The 18,883-nt window shown below is 36.4% G+C and overlaps 1 long non-coding RNA gene across 1 annotated transcript; it reads right to left on the minus strand.

Moving 5' to 3' along the window:
• Positions 1-13,859: 13,859 nt before the first annotated feature.
• Positions 13,860-17,851, minus strand: LOC144371451 (uncharacterized). Its single transcript, XR_013431448.1, has 4 exons — positions 17,458-17,851; positions 15,840-15,940; positions 14,910-15,072; positions 13,860-14,283 (listed from the first exon to the last, which is right to left on the minus strand). It is a non-coding gene; the product is annotated as an uncharacterized LOC144371451 (long non-coding RNA).
• Between the last annotated feature and the right edge of the window lie 1,032 nt (positions 17,852-18,883).

Here is an 18,883-nt window from a genome sequence, read left to right on the forward strand (position 1 = left end):
GGAAGAGCTTTGCAACTCTGGGCCACATAACCTCCTGATAAGGGAGATTAATGAGACTACTGGAGAACAGAAAGCCAATGAGTATACATGCTTCAAAAGAGAAGGTTCATTAAAAAGAGGAGACATGCCTGATGCTTCCAAGGGAAGCCACATGGTCAGCAAGACCTTGACCCATCCTAATGTAGATGGCACTAGCAGAGCTGAAATACTGCTCACAAGTTCCCCAAGAGTGTCCTCCAAGGAAACTCAGCTGACTCTTTTCAATAGATAGAAAAAAGGTCAGTTTGACCAGCTTGGTCTTAATCACCTAGCAAAAACAGTTAAAAACCAAAGCATAGCCATTTCTTGGCATTTAAAATAAACAACACTTATTTTAATGTAACATAAAGTGTACACTTGTGTTAACACCCTTCAGTAAGTAAGACTGGAGACAACAAAAGAAAAATTCTTGGGCAAGAATGCCTGATAATAAAAATTGCGAGTCAGAAGTTTTTAGTCAGTTTAAGGCCTACATATTTTTTTAACCTCATACACAAATAGACTTAATCAGTGTTTTTTAGTATAACTATCTTCCCCTATGTAACAAAGAAATCTCTACTGAATGTAGAGGTCATGCCAATAAAGATATTTTACAAAAATAAGATGACATTATCTAACTTACCTAAATGTTGTGTCTACATTCCTGATAATTCTGACAATGTTAAAGATTTATTTCCCTAAAAAAGGGCCTTATTAGGCTTTGTTAGGCCTTGTTATGGGAACAATTTCTCAGGTCTTTTGCCTCCTGGTAAACAATTATTAATTTCTATCATTTTCATAATATTCATGAAAAGATTTCAGATGCTACAACTACTACTTTGCATTAATCTTATTTCAGTACTCATGTCATTTTGTTTCTCTCATAGAAGTGCACACCCCCAGATGAATTTACAATCTATTCTTCCTGAATCAAATTTTTACCATGGACTCCTTGTCCCTCTCAGTTTCTACAAAGGGACTCCAAACTGCTTGCCCACTGCACATCGCTCCCTCTCAGCTCGAAGCAGTAAGAACAGTCATCTCCCTTTTACTTTACAGCAGTAGTAGGTCCCTAATATTATAAAAAAAAATTATGGTCAGTATAGATATTCGCCAATATGTCTAGCTCAGGAAGATGTACCTGGGGAATTACCCCCAAGATCACCCTGGGTGATCTTCCAGAAAGAGACACTTGCTTTCACAATCCAAATTATAAGTGGGACAACTCCCCATTTACCAAAAATTGTGCTTCCAGGTCCCACTTTAAACTCCTTGCCTAAATCTTAAAACTGTCAATAACTCTTATCTATGTAACCTATTATTTTGATGGAGAAATGGGAAAAGTACCTGGGCTTATTAAAAGACCAGGGCCCTCTGATTTATCAACATAGACAGGCTGACCCCATTTTAGTTCCCCTCCTGGCTGGTATGGGAATAGCTGGATCAGTATACTGCTTTGGGAACTGCAGCTCTTATCACAGGCTCTAAAAATTTTAAGTCCCTCAGCCATAGAATATATATAGATTTTGGAGAACTAAAAATGTCAGTCTCCAAACTAGAATTTTTACTAGACTCTCTGACAGAAATAGTATTACAAACAGATGGGGTCTAGATCATCTCTTTCTAAAACAAGTAGGATTTTGTATGGCCCTAGAAAAAATGTGTTGTTTTTAAGCAAACCATTCTGGAAAAAAAAAAAAAACAATTTGGTGCTAGTGAGAAAGAAACACAAACCATAAGAAGCTTCAGGCAATTAGTTCTAAAACTATTGCTCCTGGTCTCCTTGGCTGACTACAATCATCTCAGCCATAGTTGGGCCCTTAAGTCTTTCTCCTGATTGGGACTACTATAGGGCTCTGCCTATTACACAAGAGTGTAGGTGAGGTCCGACTTATGGTCTTGCCAGCCTAGTATGGTCCCTTAGACACAGAAGGATGAAAAAGAAACCGAAGCCTAATGATGTGCAAGATTGACAACAAACCTACTAAAACCAGTGGGAATGTGATAGTAAAAGAAATGTGACTCCATTTTGTTTTGTGACTCCATTCTGTAAAACAGCCATGCAAAGTAGAAGGGTCATGATTGGGTCAAGATGTTCTTTTCCTTTTACTATCAAAACCTTAAGAACATGGAACTACCTAGTGGGGCAATGTTTCTCTAACTAGGGTAACAGAGCTCTGTTTCTGTAACTGGGGTGACTGGACTCACTGTTATTGGTTAGGCTTCCAATCGCTTGACTTCACTCTCCTGCTTCTATAACCTGGCTTGCTTACATTGGCGAGACCCCCAAACATCCCTTTTGTGGTTTTCAGGCTTCTAGGAGCACCCTTGAAATTGTTCAGGGCTGACGGGTGGGGGGGCAGCTTTAAGTTCTGGTCAGTGGCCACTAGTGCACTGCAATAAATGCTTGATTTAATTATATGTGACCAGAATGGAAGTTAGTTTATAAAACCCTGGGACAAAGCTTTAACTATAACAGTACAATAAAACTAAATTACATCACTTCTAGATTGTATGGATTCATTCTTTCATGCTGGAGTGTGGAGGGAAATAATAAAGAAAAGCCCAATTGGGTTTGGGGTGTTTGTCAGGTTGCTAGTAGATTTTATACTGGGGGTAAATAAGTCTCTTTACTGATGCTAATCTCCCAGAGAAAGGAAAGATAATACAAAAGAAAAGAATAAAACTTCTTAAAATTTCTGTCAGGTATTTTTGCTCTAGATGCTCATCATTTAGACATTTCTGTGAATTTCAGGGTGGGAGAATTGAGTTTTTTGAAGGAAGGATGTGCTAGGAGAGGTTCACAGAAAAGAGGGAATTGTTCAGTCAGCCTCCCAGGGAGTCTGAGGGGCTATGGTGCATTGTACAAATGGTTCTACAGCCAGGAGGGCACAGGAATCACCATATGAACAGGTACAGTCCTCCAGAATATTTTTAGCAGATAAGCCAGAAGATGAAGAGACTAATTTTCCCCAGAATTCCCAAAGCTTGAAAGGGTGACGTTCCCACTACATGTGATAAGAACTTATGCATTAGCTGTATCTGTTGAATTCTGGTTCATCACTCTATGTGTAAACTCAGAGCCAATCAGATTATTACTGAGAATACACATCACCATGAATCCCCAAACCCATAGGAATATAGATTTCAGTGCAGGGAGAAGCTCAAGCAGTCTGCCTAATATCAATAGAAAATTCTTAAGTGTGTATAACAATTTCAATTCCATCATCTATTTCGATCTTCTGAATAGTTAAGGAAAACAGGAACCTGATTAGGCCACCAACTCCAGGCTTCTGGAGGAGAAAAGGCTGGACAGTGACTCACAGACAGAAAAGCATAAGGCTGATAGCGAGGAGCACCCAGGTGTCTATGAAAGAATTCAGGGATAGGTTCTTCACCACTTTTCCTCATAAGTTTTGAATTCTGTATCTTTCTTTCAGCAAGATTGGCTGCCCTTTGCAGAACTGTGCCTGCAGAGTGTCCCTTCTGTGACAAGCTATGATTCAGTGAGGCTAGTTTTTGTGCTGGGGAAGGAGGTGGGGCCAGGGATGAATCCAGTGGAAAGGCCACCTTTGCATCTCCTAGAATTGGAGGGGTCAAGTGTCCTCTTTGCAGCTGGCAAAGAATCACGCACTCTCCTTCTTTGACCTTTGTTTGAAAACAGGGACTTACAGATACTGCCTTGGGTAAAGACATTGACTCTGGGGCCTGCAGCTGTACAATGAGTAACTAAAAGCAGGATAAAGCTTGGCATTCTGCCTTAATTCAGGATCCTTTACTAACTTAATATTTGTGACTGCTCAGCTGTGCACATAGACATGTTAATAATTTAAGGAATGCTCATATAAAAACTAGCAATAGATTACCAATTTATCTAATCTGTCTTATCCCCCTTGAATATTAAGGCAATATTGAAGGAACATTCAACTATCAGCTTTTTAAAAAAATATTCTTTTTAGTTGTAGATGAACAAAAAACCTTTGTTTAATTCATTTAATTTTATGCAATGCTGAGGGTCAAAGCCAGTGCCTCACACATGACAGTCAAGTGATCTACAACTGAGCCACAACCCCAGCCCATCAAGTGTCAGCTTTTACAGTATCTTTTTTCAGAATCCAAGGGTGCTTCTCAGAAATCTTCAGTCATTGTTTATTTCCTTCCAGGAAAGGCAGAGCTTGTAGACAGATATACACAGGAGTTTATTTCCTGAACAGGAGCAATCATCTCATGGGACATACACTGTTTTTTTTAGGATTCCAGGTCTGGTAGATAAATATCCTGAACAGTAAATAAAATTTATTCTTTTCAAGTGGTAAGAACTTCTCAGGAGCCACCTAAGAGTGCTAGAAGTGAGATAGTGATCCCTCAGACCTCAGTTTGGACAAGACTGCTTCACAATGCATACTTCTTCCCCACTGTCCCAATTCTGCTTCTATTTAAACCTTCAGGTCATGCCAGCACCCAGAAGACATGACTAAAAACATGGATCACCTTGTCTTTCTGGTGTGGCTGCACTGACTAAAGTTCTTTTTTTGATTTTTGCAATTTCTTTTTGGATTTTTTTTTTGGGGGGGGTGAGTGGCCAGACCAGGATTTTGTACCTGGCATGGGACTCCCATAATTCTTTACATTATTATTTTGTGGAAAATCAATAAATCACTGTGTAGTCAATAATGCCAAAGGTTATGTGATATTATGACAAACTCAACTGAAGCTACTGGGACTAATCTCCTTATGTGTTCTTGGAACCTAGCTGCTTTTCTTTTTGCTGATTTTGTTGTTGTTGTTGTTAGTGTTATAAGTGGACACAATATCATTATTCTTATTTTCCTGTGATGCTGAGGATCAAACCCAGTGTCTCACACATGGTAGATGAGCATTCTACCTCTGAGAAAACCCAGTCCCATAGCTGCTGTATGTACAAATCTTGAGACCTTTGTGAACACAAGCTCCATCCATATATCTTTGCCCACACAGGTTTCTCTGCCTAGAATAATTTTGTGCCTCAGAAAAGACTCCTGCTGAGCCTCCAAAAGCCAGCTCTTTTAGTACCTATTTTGGTAGTCTTTCCTTACTAATCTCAAAGAGTAGGACAACTTATTCCTCGTCTCTTCTCCTTTGGACTCTATAGTCTGAGGCGGGAAGATTATGAGTTCAAAACCTGCTTCAGAAATGCAGTGAACCCCTCAGCATCATATATATAACAGCAGAAAAAACTGGTCATTACCCTATGTGCATATATGGTTACATGACTGGTGTATATCTGCATCACATACAACCAGAAGAATAAGAATTTATACTCCATTTTTATATAATGTGTCAAAATGCATTCTACTGTCATGTACAACTAATTAGAACAAATAGTGAAGTGTTGGGGATATGGCTCAGTGACTAAGCACCCCTGGATTCAATCCCCAGAACCAAAATAAATAAACAAATAAATAAAAATAAATGAATAAAGGCTGCACCTCAGTGGAGAATCACGTCTGGTTAATTCCCAGTTCAAAACAAAACAAAACAAATTCTCACAAACCAAGAAATGAACAAACCACCACCATCACCACCAGCAACAGCACTTATTTCTCTGAAGCAACTTCTGTGCTCTGCACACACTTCCATTGTTGTCTTCTCTACTCTTATATCACATTGCTTGTTTCCACCAGTGTTTCCCTGAACCAGACATTGAGCTTCTCAAGGGCCCAGTCTAGGTATCATCCACTATTTTAGCCTGATATCCAGCAGAAGGTTTTACTCCTGGCATCAAGAAAAGTTGGCTGAGTTGAACTGAGTGAGATTGTTGTGGTTGTGCATGATCCTTTCTGGGGAGTCTTTGGTGACCACTTAATCTTCCTGCCTTGTTAATATACCAAGAAAAGTTGTCTCTGTGTCAGTCACCTTAACTGTACTTTCAGTCTGATCTGTACTAATTCTGTTGGGAAGATGGCCTCTCAAGGAGAGATGGGACATAGACAAGATGGAGCTGATGGTCTCACCAGTGTGTATTTATGTTGCTGTGCAGTTCCTGAGGGAATATTGCAGTACACAGCAAGTTACCCAAATTCTTGACAAAAGAGAGGTTCATGCTTTCCGGAAATTCTGCATGTCCCAAACCAATGGATGTGAAAGAAAAGAAAAAGAAAACAGCGGCCTGCATGGACACATAGACCTCCAACCCCCTTGGTGCAATGCCAGAGTGGATACAAGGTCTAGGAACACCAAAATATGATTTGAACTTTTCCTTTGGGATCATAAGTCAGAATATATGGCCTCCTGATTTTTGGTGAATAGAGGGTTAATTAAATGGGTGGGCATCAATTCTGGGAAGCTAAGAGAGGAACAGCTCTGTAACAGGTGTCATTACTACCTGTAAGCCCCCATCACTTTAGTGATGAAAGACATCCCCTGATTGTATGGAAATAACACCAGTTTTTTATCTAATTTCACCATATGATGGACTATCTATCTAATTGGAACATTATCTAATATTCTGTGTCTACTTGGTCTGAGGAATTAAGGATTAGGTGATAAATCTTCAAAGTTCTTAAAAATCAACAGAAAAAAGTAGGAATTTAAGCAGCACAAGGAGGTCATTCTATTTTTATCTGTTCTCAGTGTCAACCTTCTGTATAAACTTGTAACTACCCCAGGCAACTCTTCCCATCTCTCTGGTCTGTAAATCCCCAGGGATTACTGACACTAGCCTGAAAATGTGGACTTCTCACTGGCAAAATATGATAAGGTTTGAATGCATGTGAAACAACATTCATTCATCAAGGAAAGTTTGAAATATCATTTCATAACTATAAACAATTTAATTAGTCCACCCAAACTCTAATCATTTTTATTTTTTTTGGAGACACATTCCTATGGAAACTATATGTTTCTATGTTATAAAAACATGTGTTTTTCTGAGATGATGTTATGACTAAATCTAATTTGACTTTCCACCTGCTCTGCTTACATGAGCAACAGCTCACATATGTTAAAATGGACATAATGGAGTTTTACTCAGCCATAAAGAATAATGAAATTATGTCATCTAATAGGAAAAGTATGGAACCACATAACATCAGAATAAGTGGAATAAGCCAGATTCAGACAGTCAAGTGTTGAATGTTTTCTGTCATACACAGCAGCTATACCAAACTAAGAAATAAAATGGGGAGTGAAATCCCATGAAAGTGAAAGGGAGGTCAGGGGGGCAGAAAAAGGGGATTGAGAGGAAGGAAGGAGCAATGGAAAAAAGAGAGAAAAAATAAAATTAAATTTACCAAATTATTGTATGTCCATAAATGAATGTATTACATACATTGAATTTCACCTTTATGTACATCTACAAACACTAATTTAAAAGCTATAAATAAATAGAACACCAATAGATTAAATGAAGTGGAACAGGGGAAAGGAGGAGAGGAGAAAAAGTGGATGCACTGGGGACCAAAGTGAAGCAAATTATATTTTATGCTTGTATGATTACATCAAAACAAACCCCAATATTATATATAACACACAAATAGAATCATTAAAAAAACTGACATCAATATCAATAGGATAATCTGTGCTTAAGATGAAATGTAATATGTACCAGGTATTAACCAATGCATTGGACCATTCATTGATTGGATTATGTGTTATTTGGTGTTAAATTTTTTTTTAGTTCTTTATACATCCTAGATATTAATGCTCTATCAATGTGTATATGGTTAAAAATTTGCTCCTATTCTATAGGCTCTCTATTCACCTCATTGATAAGAAGCTTTTCAGTTTGAATTCATCCCATTTATTGATTTTTGATTTTCATTCTTGCACTATAAAGGTCTTATTAAGGAATTCAGGGCCTGATCCAACATGATGAAGATTTGGACCTACTTTTTTGTCTATTAGGTTCAGTGTCTCTGCTTTAATTCAGTGTCTCTGGTTTAATTTCTAGGTCCTTGATCCACTTTGAGTTGAGTTTTGTGCATGGTGAGAAATTGGGGTTTAATTTCATTTTTTGCATGTGGATTTCCAGTTTCCCTAGCCTCATTTTTTGAAAAGGCTCTATTTTCTCCATTATAAGTTTTTGGCTCCTTTGTCTAGTATGATATAACTGTATTTATGTAGGATTGTCTCTGTGTCCTCTATTCTGTACCATTGGTGCCAATACCATGCTGTTTTTGTTACTATTGCTTTGTAGTTTAGTTTAAATTCTGGTATAATGATGCCACCAGCTTCACTCTTTTTGGTAGTTTGCTTTATGTATTCTGGGTCTCTTATTTTGCCAGATGAGTTTCATGATTGCTTTTTCTATTTCTATGAGGAATGTCTTTGGGATTTTGATTGGGATTGCATGAAATCTGTATAGTGCTTTTGGCAGTATCATCATTTTGAAAATATTAATTCTGTCTCTCCAGGAGCATGGGAGGATCTTCCATCTTCTGAGGCTTTTTCAATTTCTTTCTTTAGTGTTCTGTAGTTTTATATTAGAGGTCTTTTACTTCTTTCATTAAGTTGATTCCCAAATATTTTATTTATTTATTTACTTTGAGGCTATTGTAAAGAGGATGATTTTCCTAGTTTCTCTTTCAGAGGATTTGACACTAATGTAAAGAAAGGCCTTTGGTTTATGGGTGTTGATTTTACATCCTGCTACGTTGCTGAATTCATTTATTAGTTCTAGAATTTTTCTGGTGGAATTTTTTGGATCTTCTATGCATACAATCATGCTGTTGGAAAACAGTGAGAGTTTGACTTTTTATTTTCTAATCCATATCCATTTAATTTCTTTAATCTGTCTAATTGCTCTGGCTATATTTTCAAGAACTATGTTAAATAGAAGTGGCAAAAGAAGGCATCACTGTCTTATTCCAGTTTTTAGAGGGAATGCTTTTAATTTTTCTCCATTTAGAATGATGTTAGCCTGTGGCTTAGCATAGATAACTTTTACAGTATTGAAAATGTTCCTGTTATCCCTAGTTTTTCTAGTGTTTTGAACATAAAGGAGTGCTTTATTTTGTCTTTTCTGCATCTATTGAGATGATCATATGATTCTGATCTTTAAGTCTATTAATGTAATGAATTACATTTTATAATGAATGAATTGTACTGATGTGATGAATTACATTTATATTTATGTTGAACCAACCTTACATCCCTGGGATGAACCCTATTTGATTGTAGTTCACTATCTTTCTAATATGTTTTTGTATTTTATTGGCTAGAATTTGATTGAGAATTTTTGCATCTATGTTAATTAGAGATAGTGATCTGAGGCTTTCTTTCTTTGATCTGTCTTTGTCTGATTTTGGAATCAGGGTAATATTGGCATGATAGAATTAGTTTTCAAGTGCTCTCTCTTTTTCTCTTTCATGAAATAGTTTGAGGAGCATTTGTATTAGTTCTTTGAAGGTCTTTTAGAACTCAGCTATGTATCTGTCTGGTCCTGGGCTTTTCTTGTTTGGGAGGATTCTGATGCCATCTTCTATTTCATTTCTTAAAATTTATCTATGTAACTTGTGAATATTATCCTGATTCACTTTGAGCAAATCATATGACCCTAGAAATTTGTCTATAACTTCGATATTTTCTATTTTACTGGAGTACAAATTTTCAAAATAGTTTCTAATTATCTTCTGTATTTCTGTCGTGTTCATCATGATATTACCTTTTCCATCACAGATATTAGTAATTTGAGTTTACTCTCTCTTCCTTGTAAGCATGGCTAACGGTTTATTGATTTTATTTATTTTTTTCAAAGAACTAACTTTTCATTTTGTCAATTTTTTTCAATTGTTTTTTTTTTGTTTCAGTTTCAGTGATTTCATATCTGATTTTAATTATTTCCTGTCTTCTACTGCTTTTGGTCTTGATTTGTTGTTCGTTTGGGGGGCTTTCAGATGTAATTTTAGGACATTTATTTGTAGACTTTTTATTCTTTTAAGGAATGAACTCCATGCAATGAACTTTCCTCTTAGTATGGCCTTCATAGTGTCCCAGAGATTTCAATATTTGTGTCAGTGTTCTCATTTACCTCCAAGAATTTTTAAAATTATTTTAGATTTTGTGTGTAGTTGTACATGGACATTATGTCTTTATTTTACTTATTTTCATAAGCAGTTCTAAGGATCAAGCCCAGAGACTCACACATGCTAGGCAAGCATTGGGTCACTGAGCCACAACCTCTAATAATTTTTAATCTCCTCTTTGATGTCTTTCACAACCCATTGTTCATTCAATAGCATAATATTTACTCTCTAAGTTTTGGAGTATCTTCTATTTTTTATTTTGTTATTGATTTCTAATTTTATTTCATTATAATCAGATAGAATGTAGGGTAGTGTCTCTACTTATTTGTATTTGCTAAGAGTTGCTTTGTGGCATAATATATGATCTATTTCAGAGAAGGATCTATGTGCTGCTGAGAAGAAAGTGTATTCACTCATTGGTGAATGATATTTCTCTATATGTCTGTTAAGTCTAAGTTATTGATTGTATTATTGAGTTCTATGATTTCTTTGTTAACTTTTGTTTGGAAGATCTATCCAGTGGTGAAAGAGGCATATTAAAGTCATGCAGAATTACTGTATTGTGGTCTATTTGACTCTGGAATTTGAGAAGAGTTTGATTGGTGAGCATAGATGCTCTACTGCTTGGGGCATACATATTTATAATTTTTATGTCTTGTTGATGTATGGTTTCCTTAAGTAGTATGCAATGTTCTTCTTTATCCCTTTTGATTAACTTTGGCTTGAAGTCTATTTGATATGAGGGTGGAAACCCCTACTTGTTTCCACAGTCCACGTGCATGTGCTTTTTCCCAATCTTTCACCTTTGGTCTGTGGATGATTTTTCATATGAGATGAGCCTTTTGAATGCATCATATTGTTGGGTCTTTTTAAAAAAATTCCACCTGCCACTCTATGTCTTTTGATTGGTGACTTAAGGGCATTAATATTGAGGGTTACTATTTAGACATGATTTGTATTTTAAAATACCAAAAATAAACATAAATAGTCATTATGTTTATTTTTGGTATTTAAATTGACTTGGTTTCTCTTTTGGCTTATTTTTCCTTTAGTGTAATAACTCCCTTTGCTGATTTTCATTGCTGTTTTTTATTTTATTCTCATGGACTATTTTGCAAAGAGGTTCTGTAGTGCAGTCTTTCTAGTTGTAAATTCTTTAAACTTACATTTGTCATGGAAGATTTTTATTTCGTCATCAAATCTAAAGCTTAATTTTGCTGAATATGATTATTGGTTGGCATCCATTTTCCTTTATAGCTTGGTATATATTTTTGCAGAATCTTCTAGCTTTCAGGGTCTGGATTGAAAAATCTGCAGAGATCCTAGTTTGTTTTCCCTATATGTGATCTCATTCCTTTATCTGTGGCTTATAAATTTTTATCCTTACTCTGTATGCCAGACCTTTTCATTATAATGCATCTTGGTGTAGATTTGTTGTAATTTTGGTTTCCTATAGGCCTCTTGTATTTGATTTTCTAATTTATTCTTCATACTTAAGAAATTTTTTAATATTATTTCATTGAAGAGATTGTGCATTCCTTTGGTTTGAATCTTTTTCCCTTCCTCTATCTCAATAAATCTTAGATTTGGTCTTTTGATATTATCCCATAATTATTGGGTGTTCTGTTTATCCTTAACTTTTTCGCTGTGCTCAGGTTTACTTTCAAGCTTGTATATTTTTTTCTTCATTATCTAACATTCTGTCTTCCAAGTGATCTAATCTGTTGTTTATGCTTTCTGTTAAGTTTTTGCTTGTTTGTTGATTGTTTCCTTGATTTCTGATTTTATTTTCAGAATCTCTCTTTCTTGAAGTCCTCTTTTGCTACCGATATTTGCCCCCTTATCTCTTTGTTGGTGTGATCAATGGTTGCCTGTATTTTCTCAGTTAGGTCATTCTTTACTTTATAGGTCATTTTAATTTTGTATATTCTTAATTCCTTTTCTGACATTTCATCAACTGTACTGTCCATGGATTCTATTATTATAGTATCTTTGTGTTTTGGGGACAATTTTCTCTTTTTTTTTCCATGTTATGTATGTGTCTTCCTTTTTTGCAGTGCAAATCTGTGTTATTACAGTTTCTACCCTATAATCTTATAGTTTTCCTGAAGATTACTTGTACCTCACCTCGGTTTTGGACTTCTGGCCCCCAGTCAATGTCCCGTGATAATGCTACTGTAACTAAATATGATGGTGGCAATAGTGGAGATAATTCAAGATAGCTGTCGGGTTGTCTTAAGATGGATGCAACTACTTTCAGAGATGGGGCTAAAAAGTGGGCCTTACAGTGGCTTTGAGCTGTCTGTTCTGAGATGCAGCTGCCTCCACGCCCTACCTGTTTTCCCAAGGTGGAGACTACTGCATAAGGAAGGTTATGGTGATACTTATAGAGGCCCAATATGGAGGTGGGGTTAGGCCTGAGTTCTGTTGTAGGTCTGCAAGTTGGCTGGGTGGACCTGGGATTTCTTCCACCCTTTTTTGAATGTTTTCTTGCATTTAGCACAAAAAGACTCACCTTGGACTTTCACAAATTTTAACCTGGAATCAGCCTTTTGTGTAACCAGCCCTGTTTCCTATAGTGAAATATGGTATTTTAGTTCCATGATCTGATCACCAAGATTGATCCACTGGTCTTGCTATTAAAATGTCACTGTTACCCAGTCCCATTAGTGCAGACAAGTATGAATTTAATTTTCTACATTCAAACACTCAAAAACACACACACACTTGTTTCCTCTATTTTTATATCTGGAAAAGCATAAATTCACAGTGATTCATCCATTTCAGTCCTACTTAACAGGCCACATCCCAATTTTCTTTACTGAATCATAGAGTCACTACACCAAAATTTCCTATGAAAAACTGGATTTTATTGTCCTTAATGTATTTACTTATTTAAACAATCTCTCTTTTATACAACTAAATTTTATTCATCCTATTCTAAAACCACACACCCTCCTTAGCTCACCTAGGTGTTTTTTACCCTGTTTTGTAAATGAGTGTTTATGATAGGCTACCTCTCTCTGTGGAGCCCATCTTAGGTTCCTTGGGCTTCCATACAAAGGCCAGGCTGTCCCTTCTGAGGATACCTTCCCAATTGTATCTCATATCTAACTTGAAGCCACCATTATTCACTCCTCTATCACAAAGTGTGCCCTCACATTGCTGGACCACATCTAATGGCATTAGGAGTGAATTATTCAAGAAGGTATGGGGAAGTAAAGGGAAGGAAGAGAAGGGACAGGACATAAGATGGAAAAATCTTGTGTAGCTCCTGATACCAGTTGAATCTGAGGAGCAGTGCTATAGAAACAATTGACTATCAACCACTTTCTAATTCAATGATCCTTCTGCTTGTTATAAACTTAGGAGTTGGAGATGGACTACAAATTTGTTTCTTGCTTTCCAGAATCAACAATAGAGATAGGATTGGAGTATGAAAGCTAAGCTAGAGATATAGTAATACCTACCTCAGTAGAGTGTTACAAATTTTGTGCTTCAAAAATGACACAAGGCCACTATGAATATTCTTTTCAAGCAATGGGTAAATTCACAGTGGATTAACTCTATCTTACTATTTAATTTGAATTTCTGAAAAAGCTCCATGTATTCACTGATTATGGTGATCACAAGACTGAATTTTTATTCTCACTGATTCAGTACTATATATCCCCTTAAATAAACATAAATGCTTCAGATAAACATCTATAAGGATATGTTTATTGACTTTCTCATTATAAAATTTATCCCAACATATTTCAAAGAACACATCATATATCAATGTCACTACAAAAGCCACCACAACCACCCTCATTCTAATTAAAAATTATTGAAATATTTGGTGATAATTGTTGATTCTCTAATCAGAGCTCAGGAGGAGCTGCCAGGACTAACTGGCAGTGAGAGGAGAGAGCCCATTATACCCAGAAAGGGTGAGTCTTCACATCCAGAACTGAAGTGGGTACCTCCTTTCCATCAGAAAATACGTAATACTTTGCACAGACCCTAGCAAGCTCAGCAAAGGTCCAGCATCTCTTATCATTTATCAATTGAGGAATATAGAGTTTATCTTTATTTTGAGTTTTCTTCACAAAATAAATTTTTGTTCTCTGATGTTCTGGGTCCCAGGCTCTGAGGACAACAATGCAAAAATCCTTAGGAAAGTTCAGGCTCCACTTATTGACCCATCTCTGCACACAGCCTTTAAAATAATGGACTTTTCAGTTTGAAGAAGTCCTTGATTAGTTAATTTCAGGGGAATCTGTAATGTATAGACAAGCACATGGAGAAGCAATGAATGAAACACCAGGAACCGAAGCAGCAAAGTAGAGAAGATACATTAAGCCCAGTGATGCTCCAGAAACAAAAAAACTATTTTTAGTATCATGTACTTTGAATTTGTCCTACTCATTCTCTAAGGTGTGTCATGATTGGATAGTAAAATTATTCATTTATCTGAAAAATTATTTTATAAACATTTATACTGTACAAGGCCTGAGATAGGCAGGTTTTGTAAGTTCTGGTGAGGAGAACTTTCCTCAAAAATCAGAACCCTGTGGTCACCACACCTCATGACTATGCACAGGGTCTCTCCAGGAGACATGGAGCTGAATCTACACTGTGCTTAAGTTCACAGTTCATACATACACATGTCACACTAATCTTCATTGAGCCCATATGTTTTTTACACTTTGGTCTTCATAAAGCCATAGATTTGGAGCCCCCATGGTGAAGAACTCTAAATCTCAAAGATGGTGTAAAAGAAACTCACTGAACTATAGATCTAAGAATTAAATAATGAATGAACATATATTTTTCTGTGACTCAGCCCCTCTATTTCGAAAAACATCTTCAAATAAAACATTATGTATATGAAAAGGTACTGACCTGTGTTTCCTTACAAGTTTGGAAGGAAAAGGCCTGCATTACTTTGACAAGAGTAAGTTTTATTTTCATGAGAGCAAACCTCATGTTAATGCAGTTTCGGGGTCCATTTCCAAAGGGCATGTGAATGTAAGGATTGATGCTGTCCTTGTTATTCTTACTGAACCTGGTTTTACAATAGATGAGAAGTCAAAGAAATATTAAAACCACAACAGTTACTTGTTTCAGTTTGTGCCTTAGACACCCCCAAACAATAGTGTAAAAAATGATTTCATGGGCTTGTCATTGAAATACAGCTGTGGTTTTGCTCTGAGAATTATTAAGCTATGGAGTTTTTCTGCCTTTCTCTTCCTTAGCCTATATAGTTTTCCACATTTCTTCTCCTTAGCCTACAGGACCTTTCAGTCTTTTTGAGATGAGATAAATGCTGTTTCAAAGGAAATCATGGTAAATTGAGACAGTAAAGAAAACAAAACACACATAAAATATAAGGAGTATGAGAGTGAATACATACAATGAAATGAGATAGTGATTATGTCAGTTATGGCACATGATATAAAATTTGAAAACACATAAACACAGACACACACACACACAGACACACACACACACATGCACGCACATGCATATACACAAACAGAGTCATGGTGCCATATCTGAGGATAATTAGTTTTAGCATAGGAATAAACAAAAATCCTGGGTGATCAAGTCTCTTATAAAAATAATGGGAACATACTTGTATAACCTATGCATATCCTGAAATATATTTTAAATCATCTCTGGATTGCTTATAATAACTAATAATATTTAAATGCTACATAAATACTTATTGTATTACACTGTTTAGAGAAAACTGACAAGAAAAAAACATTTATAAGTTAGTTGAAAGTATAGATGCAAAAACCATACATACACGCTGATCATGGCACACACCTGTAATCCCAGCATCTTGAGAGGTGGAGACAGCAGGATCCCAAGTTAAAAGCCAGCTTCACCAATTTAGTGAGGTCCTAAACATCTCAGCGAAACCCTGCCTGTAATAAAATACAAAATAGGGCTACAGATTTGGCTCAGTGGTGGACAACCCACGAGTTCAACTCCTGGTACCTTGCAAAAAAAAATCATACATGCAGAGGTTCAATGCATATATTATCAGGTGCTAGCAAAAATCAAATATGATACAATCTAGTTTAGCAAAAATATCTACATATGCCTAGAAATATGTTTATGAGAACATGATCATATTATTAATTCATGATTATTTAAAGAATTTAACAAGCTAAAAAGTTTCTTCTCAGCAAAAGAAACAATTTGTGAGGTGAATAAAGAGACTACACCTTGGGAGCAAATTTTTACCCCTCACACATTAGATAGAACATCAATCTCTAGGGTATATAAAGAACTCAAAAGTGAAGCACCAAAAAAAACCAAATAATCCAATCAATAAATGGGCCAAGAACCTTAACAGACACTTCTCAGAAGAGGATATACAATCAATCAACAAATATATGAAAAAATGCTCATCATCTCTAGCAATTAGAGAAAGACAAATCAAAACTACTCTAAGACATCATCTCACTCCAGTCAGAATGGCAACTATTATGATGCCATTATAAGTGTTGGCAAGGATGTAGGCGAAAAAGTACACTCATACATTGCTGGTGGGACTGTAAATTGGTGCAGCCAATATGGAAAGCAGAATGGAGATTCCTTGTAAATCTGGGAATGGAATCACTATTTGACCAAGATATCCCTCTCCTTGGTTTATACGTAAAAGGTATAAACATGCTACAGGGACACAGCCACGTCAATGTTTATAGCAGCACAATTCACAATAGATAAATTGTGGAGCCAACCTGGATGCCCTTCAGTAGATGAATGGATTAAAAAATGTGGCATATATACACAATGGAATTTTACTCAGTATTAAAAGAGAATAAAATCAAGGCATTTTCAGGGAAATGGATGATGCTGGAGAAGATAATGCTAAGTGAACTTAGCTAACTCCAAAAAAAAAATGCTGAATGTTTTCTCTGATATAAGGAGGCTGACTCATAGTGGGGTAGGGAGGGGTAGCATGGGAGGAATAAACAAACTCTAGATAGGGCAGAGGGGTGGAAGGGGAAGGGAGGAGGCAGGGGATTAGCAAGGAAGGTGAAATGTGATGGACATCATTATCTACAGTACAGATATGAAAACATAAATTGGTGCAAATTACTTTATATACAAACAGAGATATAAGAAATTGTGTTACATATGTGTACTAAGAATTTTAATGCATTTCATTGTCATTTATTTTTAAAAACGCAATTTAAATTTTTTTAAAGAATTTAGGATAGTGAATGGACATAGCATTCATTTTGTTCCTTGACACAAATTCATATCATTTTGCAAGAAAGTGTTATATTTATAACAATAAAACTGCTTAAAATACAAAGAAATATATGAAAATAATTACATAGCTACTTATTTGTCATCTATGATAAGAAATACAAAGACATGCTTGGACAACCCTAGCCCAGGGTGGTTCCCTTTCCCAGAGGCCCTGTACCTTTCAGGGCAGAACTCCTCAGGCTCTGGCCAGTGCTGTGGGTTTCGATGAAGAACAAAGCTTGATATCATCACCACTGTCCCCTTCCTAATGGACACTCCATTGATTCAACATCTTTCTTACAGACCCTCTCAAGTCTGCCAGCAATTGGGTACAACCTGAGAGTTTCATTCACCACCATGTCCAAGTACTCCATCTGTAACACGGTATCATAGGTAGCAGATGCCTGAAGAGAAAAAAAGAGATTTTTGAAAATTCATGTTTGGAACTAACTGTAAACTCAATCTACATAGTTATATTAAAGTGTTAGGAGGTCCGAAGAATAACAGAATGGTGAAGAAGAGTATTGATTACAATTGACTAAGCATTGTAATAACAATAATGTCCATTTGACAATCATGTCCATGGCTCATTGAGAAGTGCAGAGTAGTTATGAACATAAGAGGCCTATGGAACAATCCCAAATTCAGTGTATAATATCCTCAGCATCATCATGTACAATTTTTCCTCATGTGAGGAAAAGTAACTAATAGAATATGACAATTACACTCAGGCAAAATATGTGAAAGTCACTGTTACCTTTCTCTAAAAAAGTCACATGCCTATTTAAAGGAAATAGAAAAGAGGAAATAACCCATTATATATCAGTTTTTTCTTGAATAATTCTGCTTTGAATATATATATAACTTAGAGATAACACTACATCATTTAAAAAATTATAACTTAGAGATAACACTACATCATTTAAAAAATTTTGGGAGAAACTGGAAACTTCCATCCCAGTACCACCAAAAGAAGGCTAAGATTCGATGGCACCATGTCAAACAATTTCAGTTTCATAGGACACTCTAAGGAGGATAGAAAGCCACTCTCACCCCCACCCCTTGTTGCTGGACCAGTCTCCTGGTTGTTCTTCAGGGCTTTATTGTGAGCTCTGAAGAAGAGGCTTTGTGCCCACTTCACTGCCAAACCAGCCATGTCAGCCCCAGAGACCAGGTGTCTTCATATCCAATAGACTCAATAGACTTCCTGTTTAAGCAGAGGACAGCAGGCACAACATGTGGCTAATGCCTGGTATGACATTGGAGAGGATACAAGGTAGAAGTAAAGAGTTTGTCTCAGGAGTTCGAAAACCTGACTCATCCCCTGGATGCTTCTCTCTAATACATGACTAGAGTGTGAAGTTGTGTGGAGCAGAGCAGAGTTGGCCTGCCCACCAAGACTAGGCTCACTCAGCAGACAGCCAGGCAGGAGCTCATGCCACAGATCAGCAGAGCCAATGATCTGGACACTTGAGTGACACATGCTTACACTTACTAGGTGTCATCAGAGTAACTGGTAATGGATACAACTGAAACTACACTCTCTTAAAAATTTCTTGTAGTTTTGGGAATAGAATTTTCCCCAAAATACTGTTTTCTCCCTC

The sequence above is a fragment of the Ictidomys tridecemlineatus genome, chromosome 16, assembly GCF_052094955.1.
Source record: "Ictidomys tridecemlineatus isolate mIctTri1 chromosome 16, mIctTri1.hap1, whole genome shotgun sequence".
Lineage (NCBI taxonomy): Eukaryota > Metazoa > Chordata > Mammalia > Rodentia > Sciuridae > Ictidomys > Ictidomys tridecemlineatus.